The sequence below is a fragment of the Aquarana catesbeiana genome, linkage group LG12, assembly GCF_042186555.1.
Source record: "Aquarana catesbeiana isolate 2022-GZ linkage group LG12, ASM4218655v1, whole genome shotgun sequence".
Taxonomy (NCBI): Eukaryota; Metazoa; Chordata; class Amphibia; order Anura; family Ranidae; genus Aquarana; species Aquarana catesbeiana.
The window spans coordinates 207,860,053-207,880,616 of NC_133335.1; the positions used below are offsets into that span (position 1 = coordinate 207,860,053).

Genomic DNA, 20,564 nt, shown 5'->3' on the forward strand with positions numbered 1-20,564 from the left:
AATAAGTTTTCCCAGTTTTTTTTCCCAGTTTTTTGTGGTAAAATTAGGTGCCTCGGCTTATATTCGGGTCGGCTTATACTCGAGTATATACGGTAGCCCATTTTTTTTTTTATATTTTGAAAGATAATGTTACGCTGAGTAAATTGATACCCAACATGTCACGCTTCAAAATTGCGCCCGCTTGTGGAATCTGTGATTATTCACAGCGGGAGCTGATCGGCGGGTATGGAGGACTCTATGTCTGCCAGAACCCGACGATCAATCTGCCTATTTTACAGAGGCGGAACGCCAGTCTGCCTATGTAAAAAAGGCAGATTGCCGTTCTGTCAGTAGGGAAGGCATGGATACCGTGTTCCTGCAAAGCAAGGACAAGGATCCATGTCTTCCCTAGACATGTGCGGTTCGTTTTGTTCTGAATTGAAATTCAGACTCATTTTTCATTATTCAGATGTTTCCGTCTTACAATAGTAATGAATTTAAACAAATCCAAAATAACGAAACAAAATTTCAGACGAAAACTCGAAACCGAATAGTTTTCGAATTGTATTTGAATTTCTGAAAAGAATCAAATAGAAAATAAAGGAATAGAAAATAATAAAGTTAAACAGAATTGAACAGAAAATATAGGAATAGAAAATAAAGGAATTGAATAGAAAATAAAGGAATAGAATAGAATAAAAAATCGAATAAAATAGAATATAACCATCTTTTGAAATTCGAATTTCAAATAAAATTTCAAATAAAATAAATTTGAATTTGAATACAGTAGTAAAGAATAGAATAGAAACAAAAAAATAGAATAGGAAAAAGAGAATAGAATAAAATAGAATATAACTTTCTTCCAAAATCCGACTAGAATAAATTCAAATTCCAATAGAATAGAAAATAAAATAGAATAAACAATAGAAAAGAATAGAATCGAAAGAGAATAACTGTTTTCCAAAATTCGAATTTTGAATAAAATAAATTGAAATTCGAATAGAAAAGAATAGAATAGAATAGAAAAGAATAGAACAGAAAATAAAAGAAAGAGTAGAAAAAAAGAATGGAATAGAAAAAATATAACCTTCTTCAAAAATTCGATATAATAAATACGATTTTGAATGGATTTTGATTCAAATGCAATTTGAATGTAATTTGAATTGATTTGAATTTGAATAAACGAAACAAATTCCAAAAATGAATTAAACTAAACAAATTTATGTAAATATTGAATCCAAATGAAACAAATGTTTTCGTTTTGCACTTGTCCCCTAGTAAAAGCGCCTCCCCCACAGTATGCAAACACTGGCTAGGCACACAGTTAACCCTTTGATCACCCCTGATGTTAACCCCTTACCAGTCAGTGTCATTGGTACAGTGACAGTGCATATTTTTTAGCACTGATCGCTGTATTAGTGTCACTGGTTCCCAAAAAAGTGTCAAAAGTGTCAGTGAGTGTCCAATTGTCCACCGCAATATTGTCCACCATTATAGGTCAGTGATTGCCACAATTACTAGAAAAAAAATAAATAAAGATTCCATAAATATATCCCATAGTTTGTAAACACTATAACTTTTGAGCAAACCAATTAATATAAGCTTTTTAGGATAGTTTTTTACCAAGAATATGTAGCAGAATACATATTGGCCTAAAATTTTAATTGATCAAAATAAATTGATTAAAAAAAAATAATATATATATATATATATATATATATATATATATATATATATATATATATTTTGGATATGTTTTATAGCAGCAAGTAATTTTTTTTTTTTCAAAATTGTTGTTTTTTTTTTTTTTTTTTTTTTTATAGTGCAAAAAAAAAAAAAAAGAAACGTAGAGGCGATCAAATACCATTAAAAAGAAAGCTCTATCTGTGGGGAAAAAAAAGGACGCGCGATTGTCATTTACAGTGCCATATCGCAAAAAAGTCCACATCTATAAGGTGCAGCGCAGATAATAGGTATCACATTATAAAGGTTTATGTCACAGGGAGGGGTGAAGCAGAGACGTCCCTTGTGTGAAGACACAAAGTCCTCCAATAAATAATAATAATAATAATAATAATAATAAATGAATGAGCCCCCCACCAACAAATAAAATGCGCGCTCATCTCACAATATTAACCCCTGATTGAACAGGACGCAAAAAATGGCCTGGTCATGAAGGGGAGTAAATCTTCCAGAGCTGAAGTGGTTAAAGCAAAGTTCCACCCAAAAGTGGACTCCTCTGACATGCTACATTTGGCATGTCATTTTTTGAGGGGGGGTACCTAGTTTTGACAGGTACCCAGCTCCCACCTCCGCTCGTGCCGCCTAGGTGACTCCTCCTCTCCCCCACCCTCCCTGCAATCTTCCAGGACACGTCACAGGTCCCAGAGCATTGCCAGGACACGCAGCGCGGCTCGTGCATGCACAGTGCGCACCCGGCTGTGAAGCCGCAAGCTGTCACAGCCGGGTGCCCACACTTATAATGCCAGCACCGGAGAGAGGCAAGAGAGAGAACCGAGCCTTCGGGCGGCTGCATCGTTGGACCGCGGGACAGGTGAGTGTCTTTTTATTAAAAGTCAACAGATACACTTTTTGTAGCTGCTGACTTTTAATAAACAGAAAAATGGGTGGAACTCCTCTTTAAGCAGGCTTTTCCTGGTGCTTCTGGGAAAGACTGTAATATCCTTTGTGGTGTGCAACTTCCCTGTTGATTTCCAGTGCATATGAGCAAGACAGAAACATATAAAAATAGGCTTAAAGTATTTTCAAAGCCAAAACATTTTTTTCCAGTTTGTACTGAGCAGGAAATGGTTAAAAAAAATTTTATTTTATTTTTTTGCTGACTTAAGCCTCGTACACACGATCGGATTTTCCGCAGACAAAACCTCTGACTTTTGTCTGAAGGCGTGTGCCTGGATTTTGTCTTGCATACAAACGGCAAGGAATTGTCATCCTCGGCTTCCCAGCGGTATAGGGGGCGGGCGTGCCCGCCGCGTCACTGAGGAGCCGATGCGCGTGCCCGGCGCCCACAATGTCCACCGGGCACCCGCAGTCGCTCGTGACAGAGCAGGAATGTGAATCTGTGTGTGTGTAAACACACAGATCCAGGTCCTGTCAGGGGAGAGGAGACAGATTGTGTGCTCCTAGTGTATATAGGATAGGGTTGCCACCTGTCCGGGATTCACCTGGACAGTCCAGGGTTTGAATCATGTGTGCGGGTTTCAGTCCACCTACCACCAAAAGAAAAAATTGAGTTTTCTTTTGGTGGTATTTGATCAACACTGCGGTTTTTATTCTTTGCACTATAAACCAAAAAAAGATCGACAATTTTGAAAAAAAAACTATATTTTTTACTTTCTGCTATAAAACATATAAAATAAATAAATTTAAGAGATCAAACTTCTTCATAAATTTAGGCCAATGTGTATTCTGCTACATATTTTTGTTAAAAAAAATCCCAATAAGTGTATATTGATTGTTTTGCGCAAAAGTTATAGTGTCTACAAACTATGGGATATTTTTATTTTTGTTTATTTCTTTTTTACTAGTAATGGCGGCGATCAGCGACTTATTGTGGGACTATAATATTGCTTCAGACAATTTGGACACTTTCTGACACTTTTGACACTTTTTGGGGACCGGTGACATTAGTACAGTGATCAGCGCTAAAAAAAAAAAAAAAAAAGGTGTTAACATCAGGGGCAATAAAAGAGTTAAATGTGTGCCTAGTGTTTGTGCACTAGGGGAAGGCATGGATCCATGTCCATGCTTTGCAGGAACACCTGATCCATGCTTTCCCTACTGACAGAACGGTGATCTGCCTTGTTTACATAGGTAGACCGCCGTTCGGCCTCTGTCACGAACGATCGGTGGGTATCGCTTCTGCGGTACCCACCACTGGGCTCCTGCTGTGTAATCACAGCAGGAGCGAGCCACCAGTGCCGCACATGTGCATGTCCTACCCGGAAGAGGGGGATCAGGTATATACATGATTCGGCGCACGGGTAACGCCCTGTAGTAAAACTGCAATGGGGCGGACCTGAAGTGGTTAATAACAGATCTGAGGACTTTGGCTTCCTTCACATGGCTGGTTATCTGCATTCCGTGGATTCCAGTGACAGATTCTTTCCAGTATAATGACCTGATAATGGGAATAGCAGCGGCCGGTCAGTCTCTAAACTAATGACAGGCTGACAGTGGCCACCACTATTCACATATAGCCGCACACCGCATGTTTACCTGCGGATGTCCGAACATTGATACAGTCAGCTGTGTCCAACTCCGACATCCACAGGTAAACGATCGGTGTGCGGCTACATGCGGAAATCGGCACGTTAGTTCACAGACTTGCCCTGTGATTGGAGGAGAGCTGGTCATGTGTGTCTGACAAGTGAAATAACAAGGACTCCCAATTTTTTTTATCATAACTCCATTTTAATAAATGGTCAAAAATATTTTTATTAGAATAATATACATTCTCTGTAGAACAAGATACATAAGTTTGATGGTTTCTATCAATCTAATGCCGCGTACACACGACCGGACTTTCCGTCAGAATAGACTCCGATGGTTTTTCCGACAAGTCCTGCAGAAACGGACTTGCCTACACACGATCACACCAAAGTCCGATCGTTTAGAACGCGATGATGTACGACGGGACTAGAAAAAGGAAGTTCAATAGCCAGTAGCTTGTTTTTACACTGTATATAGCTGATTGCTAAGGAGGGGGCCGGTAAGCTGTCCGCCACGTCCTTAACAACCGATGAGTCATCAGCTGTCAGCTGGCTTCCCGCTCAATGTAAAAGAAAAATGCCTGCTAAAAAAAAAATTGTGAAAAAAAAACAGCGTGGGGTCCCCCCCAAGTACATACCAGGCCCTTGGGTCTAGTATGGATTCGGAGGGGACCCCCACACACCAAAAATGTTTTAAAAATGGCGTGGGGGTCCCCCCAAAATCCATACCAGACAATTATCTGAGCATGCAACCTGGCAGGTCAGGAAAGGGAGGGGACTAGCGAGCGCCCCCCCCCCCCTGAACCATACCAGGCCGCATGCCCTCAACATGGGGGATGGGTGCTTTGGGGCAGGGGGAGCTCTGCGACCCCCACCCCAAAGCACCATGCCTCCATCTTGATGGGGACAAGGACCTCTTCCCGACAACCCTTGCCTGTATTTTTTAACACTACACTACTTTTTTTAAGTGAATGGGTAGGGGTACAATGTACCCCCTACTCATTCACATGGGGGGGCGGGATCTGGGGACCCCCTTGTTAAAGGGGGCTTCCAGATTCCGATAAGCCCCCAGCCCACAGACCTGACAACCACCAGACAAGGGTTGTCAGGAAGAGGCCCTTGTCCCCATCAACATGGGGGCAAGGTGCTTTGGGGTGGGGGTTGCAGAGCCCCCCTGCCCCAAAGCACCCATCCCCCCATGTTGAAGGTATGCGGCCTGGTATGGTTGGGGGGGGGGCGCACGCTCGTCCCCTCCCTTTCCTGACCTGCCAGGCTGCATGCTCGGATAAGGGTCTGGTATGGATTCTGGGGGGACCCCCACGCCATTTTAAAAAAAAAAAATTGGCATGGGGGTCCCCTCCGAATCCATACTAGACCCAAGGGCCTGGTATGGACCTGGGGGGGGCAATGTTTTTTTTCTCTTCTTTTTTTTTTTTTTTTAGCTGGCAATTCTTTTCTTTTTACATTCAGTGGGAAGGCGGCTGACAACTGATGACCCATTAGTAGTTAAGGACGCAGCGGCCGGCTTCCTGGCCCCCTTCGTACCAACCAGCTATATAGTGTAAAATAAACGCAAATCGCAGCAAAATTGTGGTAAAAATGCGAGTCCAAAAATGCGACAAGCACCGCAAAAAGCACTGCAGAAACCCTCAAAAGCGACATGCATAGATGTGCATCAAGCTTTATGAAGAAGGCATCTGACTTCAGATCAAAAGATTGAGGGTTCAAGTCCCTTCGTTGTCTTTGTCCATGCTACTTTGTCCAGCTTCTGTGGCCTCTGTTAATAAGCAAGGGATTGACAAAGAAAGGGCATGGGGTGTTAGGCACTGCCATGAGGGACATGTACCAGTGTAAAAAACTATTTGTCCATAAGGGAGTGGGGTCACTTTTTTGTGACTTTGAGGGCAACACAGGAAAAACACCAATCCTTTCAATGACATGCTTGGGAGATGTCTCTAGGCTCCATTCACACTTTGCGGTTTGGAATTGTGGGCAGAAACGAGCTGATTCCAGCTGTGATTCCAAATCGTGTGGTGATCGGTGCAAAACGTGCAATTTTAAATGGCACCCTGAACATGGTGCAATTTTGCAGTGATTGTTACTCAAGAGGATTTGCGCTGCAGCAAGACGCGACTATAAAAATTGCATGAAAAAAAAAACGCACACAGGGCAGCTCATTGAAGTGAATGGGCTGCCCTATGCATGACAGGTGGAATTGCATGAAAATCGCCCGCACAATATCACAAAAGGTCTACCAGCCATTAAAAAGTTTACTGTTGAAAAAAAATAAAACTAAAGCCTCAACTTGAAGTTGAGGGGAAGGACCTCCAAAGTTATAATATCTGGAATATTGCCTGTGCCATGCGACACACAGGAAAGACGGTGAGATTAGAGAACTGAATGCATGGCTGAAGGCCTGGTGGAGAGGGAAGGATTTGGGTCTTTAGAGTACTTGGCTTGAATGGGTGTGCGTACTTCAAAGTCACTTATTGCAGTTTGTTACAGGTCACCCAGTATTAATGAGGAGTTGAAGACTCAGCTCCTTGCACTGATAGAAAGGGCTGGGAGGGCTGGGAGGGCTGGGACAGTGATAATAATGGGGGATGTAACCACTCTGAGTAATGGCACTGCTGGAACTAGGGTTGCCACCTGTCCGGGATTCACCCGTAAAGTCCGGGTTTTGAATCATGTTTCCGGGTTTCAGTCCACCTGAAACCCGGACACATTATTTAGACTGGGCTGTGGCTCCCCAAGTAACCAAGATAGTCACACACAAATCTGTTGCCATCCGGGAGCTGCGGGCAGCTATCTGGGAGCAGGTTCGGCATCACTGGGGGGCAGGGTGATGATGTCAGCAAAAGCAATTTGGCCACGCCCACATTTTGCTGCAGCACGCTATGTGCACTGCATTACTAAGTGTTTGGGTTTGGCTTAAAGAAAAGGTGGCAACCCCAATATAGGAACACCGATCAGTCTCCTCCCCCAGTCAGTCCCCCCTCCCCCCACAGTTAGAATCACTCCCTAGGTAACACATTTTACCCCTTGATCGCCCCCTAGTGTTAACTCCTTCCCTGCCAGTGACATTTATACAGTAATTAGTGCATATCCATATTTAGCGGTGTATAACACACGCCGGCGTATAACACGCACCCCAAGTTTAGAAGGTGAAGTTTAAGGAATAAAACTTCAATGCAGCCTTGCACACAGTCCACCTGCAGCCTTCCACTGTCCATCTGCAGCATGTTTTGGTTATAAATTTAGTGCCGCCGCTGCCGCCCCTGCCGCTGAGATCTTCGGCTCCTCTCGCTGCCGACATAGACCGAGCCGAGTGTACTCGTGTACTCGGCTACTCGGCTCCGCTCACAGTAACGCCCCCGTCCCGCCCCTTGGCCCGGCTGCTATGATGGACACAACACCGGTCCAATGGCGGGACGTAAAGGCTAGGAGGCGGGACTGGGCGTGACTGCGAGCGGAGCCGAGTATACAGTACACTCGGCTCGGCTCGTTCAATGTCGGCGGCGCTCCACAGACAGCGGAGATCAGCGTATAACACGCACCCATGATTTTCCCCTGATTTTAAAGGGAAAAAAGTGCGTGTTATACGCCGATAAAAATACAGTATTTATAGCACTAATCGCTGTTTAAATGCCAATGGTCCCAAAATAGTGTCAAAAGTGTCCGATCTGTCTGCCACAATGTCACAGTCATTACTAGTAAAAAAAAAAATAATCATAAAAATGCCATAAATCAATAACCTATTTTGTAGGCGCTATAACTTTTGCGCAAATCAATTAATATTCGCTTTTTGCTATTTTTTTTTTACCCAAAAATATGTAGAAGAATACACATCGGCCTAAACTGAGGAAAAAATGTTTTTTTTTTTTTTTTTTTAAATTGGGATATTTATTATAGCAAAAAGTAATAAATATTGTGTTTACATCAAAATTGTCGCTCTTTCTTTGTTTATAGCGCAAAAAAATGAAAGGTGATCAAATACCACCAAAAGAAAGCTCTCTTTGTGGGGAAAAAAATGATACAAATTTCATTTGGGTACAGCGTCGCATAACCGCGCAATTGTCATTCAAAATGTTACAGCTTTGAAAGCTGAAAATTGGCCTGGGCAGGAAGGGGGTGAAAACGCCCGGAATTAAAGTGGTTAAAGATGACCACATACATTTCAATAGGATCATCAAATTGATCATTCAATTCGGCTAAAATGATAAAATAGAATAAGAATCTTAAAGCACAGATCATCAGTTTCATTTATTCCGTATGCTTTTGATCAATTTAAATGCTGGTAAGTCATTTGGCCCATAGGTGTGCGCAAGGGGTGCGCCAGGTGTGTCTGGGCACACCCTAATCACTATGTGTGGTGCCGATTCAGCCTACTGCCTGGGCTTTCCCCATGTTGGCCCCCCCTCACAGTGCTGCTGGCTTCCCTCCTCTCCTGGAGAGTGGATGGAGAATGGGGGAAGGGACTAGTAAATATGTTATTTACCAGCACCTTCCTTTTCTAAATGAACACCGTGAACACACTCATTCACTGTGTTCATTCATAACTGAAGCATAGTAAACTGTGCTTACTATGGTTCAGTTTGCGAATAAACAGATAGCCGCTCAGCACAGAGCACTTCTTATTCATTCACTGCCTCGTGCAACTGAAGCTGTCGAGAAAGCCATGTGTGTTTGCGCTTTGGGGTGCACACCCTAATGCAATGCTAAGGCACACCTATGGTATGGCCATGGTGGAATGTTATCAATTGTTTCTAATTGAATGAACGAATATCTGCATGTGTGTCAGACAATCATTTTAAAATACAAATCAATTAAAGTGAATATAAACCTTACTACCAGCACCTTGTGTTTTTTACCTGATAAGTGCATTGATCATGTAGTTTTATGGCGTCATTTGTTGCTCGGTATGCACAGACTATAGTAGATCTTCACATTCTGGTGTCAGAAGTTTCTGTTTGTGTTCAGTCATGAGGTATGCTGCATGGCATTGCACAGTGCAGTGTGGGTGTTCTGCCCAAACAAAAAAAAATAAATAAAAGCCAGCAGCTACACATACTGCAGCTGCTGGCTTTTAACAATAGGACACTTACCTGTCCTGGAGTCCAGCGATGTCGGCACCGCAGCTGATGTTTCCATCGGCTATCGGATGCTGCCACCACCATTGCGGGTAAGTGTAGCCTTACGGCTTCATGCCGGGAACCCTACTGCGCATGCGCGAGCCCCCATTTCTCTTTCCTACTGGCCCGGGGACAGGGAGAGGAGGAGGGAGGAGGAGGGAGCCTCGCGGTGATGTCACAGGCCACGGCCCGGACTCCCGGAAGTGGGGACAGATATGCTGTCTCCCCTGCTACCCCCCACCCCCCGAAAGGTGCCAATTGTGGCACCGGAGGGGGAGAGGAGACAAATGAGCGGAAGTTCCATTTTTTGGTGGAACTCCGCTTTAATGCATGACCTCTGTCTGTAGTCTAAGAACTGACACTTCCTGTGAATAAACTACGTATCCCCCAATCCTTGGATTAGATGACAGCCACAAACGGGCAGGGCAATTAACAGAGGGATTGCCATGCAGTCTTTCATCACACTGGCACTCCCACATTTGTGATGCAACACATAGGAAATTGTGACCCGGAAAAGGAAGTTTTAGCAAATGGAAATAAATGAGGTGATATAGGGAAATGATCTCGAAACTGCAGCCCGGGTCCTGGGCACAGCGCTTTGCTTGCTTTTATCCGGGCTTTGGGGTAATATTTAATTCACTGACACCAACATAGGAGCATAGTTCCTCCCAATGATACCAACAATGGGGCTCAATGACACAAATGATGGGGGACTATTCCTCTTAATGACACAAGCGGTGGGGCACAATTCCTCCCAATGACACCAACGACCGGGCACAATTCTTCCCAATGATACCAGCGATGGGGCACAATTCCTCCCAATGACACCAGCGATGGGGCACAATTCCTCCCAATGACACCATCGATCGGGCACAATTCCTCCCAATGACACCAACGATGGGGCACAATTCCTCCCAATGACACCAACGATGGGGCACAATTCCTCCCAATGACACCAACGATCGGGCACAATTACTCCCAATGACACAAGCGATGGGGCACAGTTCCTCCCACTGCAGGGACTTTTCTACCCCTGATGGCCACAGTGTGGCCCCTAAAGTCTAAAGGACAGTAAACTGGCCCTTTGTATAGAAAGTTTGGAGACCCCTCACTTGATCAGCCATCACACTACAAACTAGAGCCATGACATGCAAGCCCATCCTTACAAGGTAAGGCAATCAAATGACACTGGGAATATAACTACACTAATACCTAGTTAAAACAACAAAACATTTGAGGTGTACAATGTCTTTAACAACTCAGGGACCGCCCGCCGTCATTATACGGCGGCTGTTTGACGTTGAATACCGGGGTTATGGCCGCAGAGTGGTCTCCGCCACTTACCGGAGCCGTCGGTAGCGGTGGGGTCCTTTCCCCTCTGAGGTATGGAGTCGAGTGAGGGAAAGATGGTCCTTTTATTACATGGATGTTTACATTCCTTGTAATAGGAATATTAGTGACCCAAATTAGCTTTTTTAAAAAGACAGTGTAAAAATAAAAAGTAAAATATGTAAGAAAAAAAAAATGTAAAAGCGCCCTGTCCCGCCAAACTCGTGCGCAGAAGCAAACGCATATGTAAGTCGCACCCGCATATGAAAACGGTGTTCGAAACACACATGTGAGGGATCGTCGCGAGAGCAATAATTCTAGCCAAAGACCTCTTCTGTAACTCAAAACTGGTAAACTGTAGAGATTTTTATGGAGATTTTTAAGGGTCAAAGTTTGTCTCCATTCCACAAGCGGGCGCAATTTTGAAGCGTGACATGTTTGGTATGAATTTACTCGGCATAACATTATCTTTCACAATATAAAAAAAATAGGTTAACTTTACTGTTGTCTTATTTTTTAATTCAAAAAAGTATATTTTTTCCCCAAAAAATTTGGCTTGTAAGAATGCTGGGCAAATACGGTGTGACATAAAGTATTGCAATGACCGTCATTTTATTCTCTAGGGCAGGAATATGAAATTAGCGGACCTCCAGCTGTTGCAAAACTACAAGTCCCATCATGCCTCTGCCTCTGGGTGTCATGCTTGTGGCTGTCAGAGTCTTTCTATGCCTCATGGGACTTGTAGTTCTGCAACAGCTGGAGGTCCACTAATTGCATATCCCTGTTCTAGGGTATCTGAAAAAAAAAAAATATTTAATGTTTGGGGGCTCTACATTAAAAAAAATGATTTTAACTTGTAAACAACAAGTTTTAAAAATAGGCCTGGTCCTTTTAAATCTTTGTTTTTGATACCTAGATTGATAGATTGTATTTTCTGTTTCAACTCTTTTTATTGGCTTTTTATTATCAAAGAATAAATAACATCAGTGATGCCCAATCAGGGGCTAGAACATCTGAAGGGAGTAACAATCAAGTCATGGTAATCAAGAACAGACACATGCATCAGTAGACATTCGGGACCTATACGGTGATAAAGCTAATGGGTCCTGATAGATTGGTTTTTAAGTTGATACTGTAGGTGTGCATCGTTCAAGATTTTAATTGAGGATGAAGCATCTGTTTGGGATTGCTTGTTCCTAGATTGATCAAATACAGGTTAGGCCCCGTTCACATCTCACGATTTGGGATCACTGCAATTCTGCCCACGATCCCAAATCGTGAGAGGTGATGGGGCCTTACTGGTATTTTATTTGGTTGTCTTATTCAAGTAGGTTCTCATGTTTGGTGATAAATGTTGTTGGTCTGAAAGATGTAAATCTTTCAGCTGTCCATCCCTTCTGCTAAGTGCCTTCCCTATGAGATTGCTTGTTAAACATTGCCATTTTTTTGTTGGAAAAGTGAAAGACAGATTATGATTGGTTGCCAGGGGAATACACACATTTCCTTCTCCAACCTGATATAGGAAGTACTGTATATACACTATATTGTCAAAAGTATTGGGACATAGGGTTCAATGTCGAGTTGGACCACCCTATGCAACTGTAACTGCTTCAACTCTTCTGGGAAGGCTGTCCACAAGGTTTAGGAGTGTGCCTATGGGATTGTTTGAAAATTCTTCCAAAAGCGCATTTGTGAGGTCAGTCACTGATATGAACGAGAAGGCCTGGCTTGCAGTCTCAGCTCTAATTCATCCCAAAGGTGTTCTATCGGGTTGAGGTCAGGACAGTCATGTTCCTCCACCCCAAACTTGCTCATCCATGTCTTTATAGACCTTGCTTTGTGCACTGGTGTGCAGTAATTTTGGAACAGGAAGGGGCCATCCCCAAACTGTTCCCACAAAGTTGGGAGCATGAAATTGTCCAAAAAGTCTTGGTATGCTGACACGTTAAGAGTTCCCTTTACTGGAACTAAGGGACCAAGCCCATCCCCTGAAAAACAACCCCACACCCTAATCCCCCCTTTACCAAATGATTTGGACCAGTGCATAAAGCAAGGTCCATAAAGACATGGTAGAGCGAGTTTGGGGTGGAGGAACTTGACCAACCAGAGTCCTGACCTCAACCCGATAAAACACCTTTGGAATGAATTAGAGCAGAGACCGAGAGCTAGGGCTGGACTGGCCTACCGGGATACCGGGACATTTCCCAGTAGGCTGCCTGCCCTGGGGCCACTTTGATCTATGCCGTGGCTGCAGTGCTCCCCTTCCTCCTCCTCCCCCTCCTCCTACCTACTTGTCACACAGTGGGAGACCGCTGTGTCATGGAGCTGGGTGTGAAAAGTTTGGCCGCGGTGTGATAAAAGTACCGCTCTCCTCCTAGACCAGCTCGTGTGATAGACGCAGTGTTCTGTCTATCACATGAGTTGGTCTAGGAGGAGGACGGGACTTTTATCACAGCGCGGCCAAACTTTTCACACTCAGCTCCGTGACACAGCTCTGTGCGTAATGCACGCACTGACTGGTGAGGCTGCAATGAGGGCACGGTAAGGCTGCAATGATGGTGAGGGAGGCAGCAATGAGGGCACGGTAAGGCTGCAATGATGGTGAGGGAGGCTGCAATAAGGGCACAGTAAGGCAGCAATGATGGTGAGGCTGCAATGAGGGCAAGGTAAGGCGGCAATGATGGGCACAGTAAGTCTGCAATGAGGGCATGGTAAGGCGGCAATGATGGGCACAGTAAGTCTGCAATGATGGGCACGGTGAGGCTGCAATGATGGGCACAGTAAGGCTGCAATGATGGTGAGGCTGCAATGAGAGCACTGTGAGGCTGCAGTGAGGGCACTGTAAGGCGGCAATGTTGGGAACAATAAGGCGGCAATGATGGGCACATTGAGGCTGCAATAATGGGCACATTGAGGCTGCAATGATGGGCACAGTGAGGCTGCAATGATGGGCACAGTGAGGCTGCAATGATGGGCACAGTGAGGTTGCATTGATGGGCACAGTGAGGCTGCATTGACGAGCACAGTAAGGCTGCATTGATGGGCACTGGTGAGGCTGCATTGATCTCTTGTATCATGTCCGCAGTCTCTGAAAATCTCTTGTATCATGTCCGCAGCCTCTGAAAATCTCTTGTATCATGTCTGCAGTCTCTGACCATCTCCTGTATCATGTCTACATTCTCTTAACATCTTTAGTATCATGTCCTAAGTCTCTGACCATCTCCTGTACCATGCCCACAGCCTCTAACCATTTCTTGTATCATGTCCGCAACCTCTGACCATCTCTTGTCTTATATCATGTCTGCAGTCTCTGCGGGAGTCTGGAGAGGAGTCAAGAATGGGAGCACCGCCGGAATGGGGATCATGGGAGAAGTCAGATCAGATGTGTGTGGACCGTGGAGAGGAGACTATAGGAAAACCAGAGCCACCAAGCTGGAGCCAAATGACTGATCCCTGCAAGGTGCACCTGAGAGGAGATCAGTGACAGCGCCATCAGGCCAGTCTGAGGGGGGGAGGGGGTCACTGATGTAAGGGGGAGTAAATACAATAATGTGAGGGGGCACTGATATAAAGGTTTCCCCCCTATATCATTAACCCATGCCCCCCCCCCCCTTGCCTTAGTGTATTCTTTCTGCGGAAGGTGGTCTCTGGTCACCAGAGTCCCCCCCCCACATTCCCAGGTGCCCCCCTTGATGATTGCTCCACTTTTACTACTTTTAACGGAAATTTACAGTTTTTTTTATATAATATATATATACTGTATATATATATATATATATATATATATATATATCCCTAGCCCTATGTGCTTTCATATATGTCATATATAATACGCTCTTCAAATGTGCTTTAAAATGCATGGTTTTGACTTTTTATGAACAAGAAAATAATGACGTTATGATGGTTATGATGTTGGGCTGGTATAATGATGCTATGGGGCTGGTATGAAATTATTTCCAGGGCTGGTTTTTTTTCCCAGTCTGGCCCTGCCGAGAGCCAGGCCTTCTTGACCTCACAAATGCGCTTCTGGAAGAATGGTCCCAGAAGAGTTGAAGCTGTTATAGCTGCAAAGGGTGGGCCAACTCAATATTGAACCCTATGGACTAAGACTGGGATGCCATTAAAGTTCATGTACGTGTAAAGGCAGGCACCCCAATACTTTTGACAATATAGTATAGAGCTTTGTATACCTATTTTCTTTCAGTCGGAGACCTCTGCAACCTTCTACGTACTGGTGCTCAATGAAAGAGCCTACCCAGTGCATGTATAAAAATCCCTCTGTTGATTTGCTCTACAGTCAGCAGTCTGTCAGGCGGTGAGTCCAGCCTGTGGGAACAATACAAACCAATAGGGATTGCAGCGCTGATTACAGACAGATGCCGCAGTCCGCTCTCATTTTAATTCAGCTGCAAAGTGAAGTTGATGCTTTAATGAAAGCTTGCTTGGCTCAATAAACCTTTTCTAAATCAGATATTAAGAATCGTTTAATGGTTACCTTTCAGACTTGTTCACACGTGTTGGATGCTAAGCTAAGGCTTCAGGCCCCATTAACATTATGCTTCACATTAATACACCTGCATTACTGTGCACTCAGATGCGTTGTAAGGCAGCCCATTTTTTTAATGTGCTGGCAATGTATCTTAATGCATGTAAAAATGGACATGACACCTTTTTTTTCTTTATGGCAGTGCGCCAGAATACATGATTTGTGCATTGTGGTGTGCTGCAGTGTGGGTGCATTGCCTGCTACCGTAATAGGGCATTGGGGCGCCATTTAAATTGAACAACAGTTCAATAAATGTACATGAAACGCCAGCTGTGCTGAAAAAAGTACAAATCATTATTTTGATTTTTTATTTATTGCAAGTCCTAGTAAACATGAGTCCGTTCCAGAATAGCCAATATTGGGGTTTTAGTAAAAAAGTGACTTAGTGGGAAGAATGTGCAGGAGAGGAGTGTGGAGGGTATGACCGCAGACAGTATATGCAGGAGAGGAGTGTGGAAGGTATGGGAGCATGTAGTTTGTGCAGACAAGGAGTACAGGGGGTATAATGGTGGGCAGTGTAGGGAAGAAAGTGCAGGAGATGAGAGTGGAGGGTATGACAGCAGACAGTATATGCAGGAGAGAAGTATGGAAGATATGACAGCAGGCAGTATGTGCAGGGGAGGAGTGTGGAAGAAATTACAGCAGACAGTATATGCAAGAGAGAAGTATGGACCGTATAGGTATGACCGTAAGCAGTATGTGCAGGAGAGGAGTGCGGATGGTATAATGGTGAGCAGTATGTGCAGGGGAGGAGTGTGGATGGTATAATGGTGGGCAGTATGTACAGGAGAGGAGTGTGGAGGGTATAACGGTGGGCAGTATGTACAGGAGAGGAGTGTGGAGGGTATAATGGTGGGCAGTATGTGCAGCAGAGGAGTGTGGAGGGTATAATGGTGTGCTGTATGTGCAGGAGAGGAGTGTGGTGGGTATCAGAGTGGGCTGTATGTGCAGGAGAGGAGTGCAGAATGGTGGGCAGTATGTGCAGGAGAGGAGTTTAGTGGGTATTGGAGTGGGCTGTATGTGCAGGAGAGGAGTGCAGAGGGTATGACAGGGAGCAGTATGTGTAGGAGAGAAGTGAGGAAGGAGTTTTGAGAGTATGACAAGTGCAAAAGAAGAGTGTGGCGGCATGACAGCTGGCTGTATGTACAGAAAAAGAGAACAGAGGATATAATGGTGAGCAGTATGTGCAGGAGAGGAATGTGGATGGTATAATGGTGGGCAGTATGTGCAGGAGAGGAGTGTAGTGGATATCGGAGTGAGCTGTATGTGCAGGAGAGAAGTGCAGAGGGTATGACAGGGAGCAGTATGTGTAGAAGAGAAGTGACAACAGTGTGGAGAGTATGACAACAGGCATATGTGCAAAAGAAAAGTGTGGCCGCGTGACAGCTGGCTGTATGTACAGAAAAAGAGAACAGAGGATATAATGGTGGGTAGTATGTGCAGGAGAGGAGTGTGGTAGGTATAATAGTAGGCAGTATGTGCAGGAGAGGAGTGCAGAGAGTACGCTAGCAGGCATAAGTGAAGTAGAGGAGTGCAGAGAGCACTCCAACAGGCATATGTGAAGGGGAGGGGTGCGAAGAGTGTGACAGCAGACATGTTGGAGAGGAGTGTGGAGGGTGTGGTAGTGGGTAGTATACAGTAGACAAGAGAGTATTCCAGAGGGTTTAACAGCAGGCAGTATTTGCAGTTGAGAAGTGTGGAATGAATGAAAGCAGGCAGTGTGCGCAGGAAAGGAGTGTGGAGAATACACTCTTTCGGCCCTAAATCAGAAATCAGGAATGGCCCCCATGGTATGAAGAATACACCATTGGTTCCCATATTAGTTCCTGTGTATACTGGGCCTCGGAGCGCAGAAAGTGAATAGAAGGAAATTGTGCTGTGCACAGCATTTTATTTCATTCAGACACTGATGCATGTAGCCTCTTAGCCTTTTCTGCCGCTGTAAGTAAAGCGAAGCAGTTATTTAACCCCAGCTTTATCGGTTTGTATGCCCACGCTGCCCAGCGTACCGTGGAACGGATGTCATACCGAATCGCAGGATGTCTAGAGAATATTACTGTTCTTATCGAAGAGCTGCAGCTGGTGCTGGAGGTCTGACAAGATCACAGATAGGGAAGAGCCGTTACCAGACAGATTACAGAGCTGTAACGCAGGAACACAATATGTGGCAATAAAGAAGAATATTGCATGCCCATTGCTACATCATTTTATCATTTACAGTCTCTGTATGAGCCCAGCCACACATTAGCAGGGTGCTGTGTACATGCGTTAGTTCTTGGTGGGGTCTGGAGATGAATGCTTGCATGTTGATCATTTAGACAACATAGATCGTATTGCAAACTCTGTTACTCAAATTAATAACATTTTCAATTTAATGCTCACCTTGAACGACAGTAAATTAAAAAAAATAAAAAATGTGACTAGATTGTGCTGGATATTGGTCATAGCCTAAAGGAACATGGCTAAACAAAACCAAGGAAAATTCCCAGCTCAACTCACCCGCCAGTCTGCAACCAACCAAATTATCCTGTCTAACAGTTTGCGTTAAAAACAGGGGTTTAGCCGCTCCATGGCACCCCAGTATTATCTGCAGTCCTAAGTTTTGTAAATTTATGGGAGCCTCCATAGTAGAAGCACATGCATTCTAATGGATAGATAGATGGCGGGTGAGCCTGGAGATAGCCCACCCCTCCTTAAAGTCACAGGGGCACACTGGGCACCCAGCATAATGGCAGCAAAGGTGTCTTGTGTGTCCCCTCACCAATATTACATCAGTAACAAACAACTGGCCACTGCCCCCACCTATAACTGGGCTTCACAACAAGAAGCACATAGAAGGGCAACAAATGCAAAACAAAGCCAAAGAAAATTCCCAGCTCAACTCACCAGCAAGTCTGCAACCAACTGAACTATCTTGTCTAACAGTTTGCGTTAAAAACAGGGGTTTAGTTGGCACACATTTGCAAATACATGCATAAGCTGCAGAGGTGCTCCAAGGCACCTCTGTATTATCTGCAGTCCTAAGTTTTGTAAATTTATGGGAGCCTTCATAGTAGAAGCACATGCATTCTAATGGATAGATAGAAGGCAGGTGAGTCTGGCTGTGAATCCAGTTATAGGTGGGGGCAGTGGCCAGTTGTATGTAAAGGAAAATGGCTGATTATAGTTTCAAGTGGAAGAAAAGCCACTCTGGTCCGGTCATGTGATCCCACAGCTTCGGATTTCCTGTGTCAAGGAACGGGGAGAGGCGGGAGGCTGCTGCAGGATAGAAGAGGGAACACCAACAACGAATAGGCCATGGGAGCCTATGGGTGACGTCACAGCTTCCAGAATTCTCAGCCGTTGTCTAGCGTTCCCTGAGCCAAAGCTGCAAAATCACTTGATCGGACCAGAGTGGATTAAAAATAGGTGAGTAAACACATCTTTTGTTAGGCAGGATAGGATTTTTAATAATAGCTGGAGTTAAGCCTGGTACACAATAGTAGTGAAGCACCCTGAAGTTTAGGCAGGGTTGCTATCAAATTTTGTTGCCAGGCGATTAGTTACCTTGGCCAACTGTTGGGAGATCAATTGGTTTCCCCCTAATTCTGGAATTGCTGCACTTTTTTCTTCTGTCACTAGGTGGCATTGTAGCTGGTGACATTAGTTAAGACAAGGGTATAGCAAGGACGGATTTTCTTGGGTCCCTTGGCCTGCTGGCAGAGCCTATTTAGTGCCACCTGGTGGGCTGTCTGGGTGGACATGTGTTGTGCTGCCCTGGGCTGCTAGGCCAGAAACCTATGGCCTATCCCAGGGACATCTGGCTGCTAGGCTGTCTGAGGGCCTATCCAGAAGCAGGAAAAGCATCGTAGGGTTGGGACTGCGGGCTTATAGTCCAACCAGAAGTAACGTTTTTGCCAGGACCAGTTGTAGTCGGAAGTAGAGGGAAACCTGTCGCCACTAAGGGACCATCCGCCTTGCTACCGGAGACCACTGTGAGTAAGCTGAGGCCAGTACCAGAGCAGACTTCTCACCAACCAGGGACAGTGACAAACTGGGAAAACTTCAGTAAGTCAGGGACCCAGTGGGACAGCAGAGGTGGCGCTTGTGGAGCATCAGTGAGTGCCAAGCCAGGGACCTAACGTGTCAGCTGGGGTGAAGCTTGAGGAGTAGCTGTGAGTGCCAAGCCAGGGACCCAGCAGGAAAGCGGGGTTGACGCTTGAGGAACATACTGAGTGCTAAAAGTGGAAGAGCTCAGGGGATCCAGTGGCTAGTGGATCTGAAGTCTAGTGAGAGACTGGGAGCTCATTGAGTGAAGACCCACCTTGAGTGAGTGTGGGGTAAGCTCAGAACTGTTCGTGTTGCAAATAGTTGAATACAATTGCCGTTAGTAACAGCTACAAGATTGTTGCCATAGGAGACAGCGGTCCTACCTATACAGAAGTGGTGTCCGGCTGGAGGCCTTCACCTGTGTAGCTGTCTACCTATAGAAGTCTCGGAGTCTGCTACTTATCTTTGCATCTACCTAAGGGTGTCCTGGCCCTAACCCTTTCTCCCACAGTTCTGTTGAAGAGACAATAAATCTCTTTGCATTCAAAAAGTGTCTGGCGCCCACCTGTTCATCTTGCATTATACCCATCATGCCTTGTAACACACTCAACACTGAAGGATGTCAGCTCTCCCTAACTCTGGAGGTCACCATTGGGCCTACAAAAGTCGTATTTTTTGTTCAACCCAGCAGGCTGAATGAACAAAAACTGGAGAGTACAGCAATCTCTGCTGCTGAGCTATTGTGTTCTGACAGCAGGATGTCTCCCCCACCAGAACACCCCCCCGGTCAGCGCTTTCAGCCATTGGTCGAGAGTGCTGATCAGGTGTCGATCGGCAGACCCTTTTTGTGCATGCCCCTTCAACAGTGGCCGGCCTGGCTGCTGTACACACAGGCCGAATGTCGTCCAGTTTCTATTGAACTGTGGGCACGGCCCTTAAGGCCTTATGAATACTTGCAGTATGCACTGCACACCTATGTCCAGGGGCATTTTCTGAATGCGGTGGGTCTATGTGCAAGAATATAAGTTGGGTCCCCTTCCATGAGAGAAAAAAAAGTGGCACATGCAGGGCATTGCTGCAAAAAGTGGTCATGGTTCGCAATGTGCTGCTTATTGGCCAATGTTTCAAGAGGTGTAGTTAAATTGAGTCTGAAATGTCAGACCTTCCCAATGTCGGCCAGAAAGCCCAACAAGCTGAGGAATGGTAAATGAAGAGTACCTGTCAGTTTAGGAGTACACATATCCGCTGTGGATGACTGATTCAGATGTTTAGGCAGATATGTGGTACAAATGTATAAGTAGATCAGTAGGCCAATGG

The 20,564-nt window shown here is 45.0% G+C and overlaps 1 long non-coding RNA gene across 2 annotated transcripts in view; it reads left to right on the plus strand.

The window, feature by feature from the left end:
- LOC141113461 (uncharacterized) overlaps positions 1–14,227 on the plus strand; it is a 40,240-nt gene extending 26,013 nt beyond the window's left edge. For both annotated transcript variants that reach the window (XR_012236776.1, XR_012236777.1), the window contains exon 3: positions 13,980–14,227. This is a non-coding gene — a long non-coding RNA (uncharacterized lncRNA). The remainder of the gene's footprint in view (positions 1–13,979) is intronic.
- Positions 14,228–20,564: the final 6,337 nt, after the last annotated feature.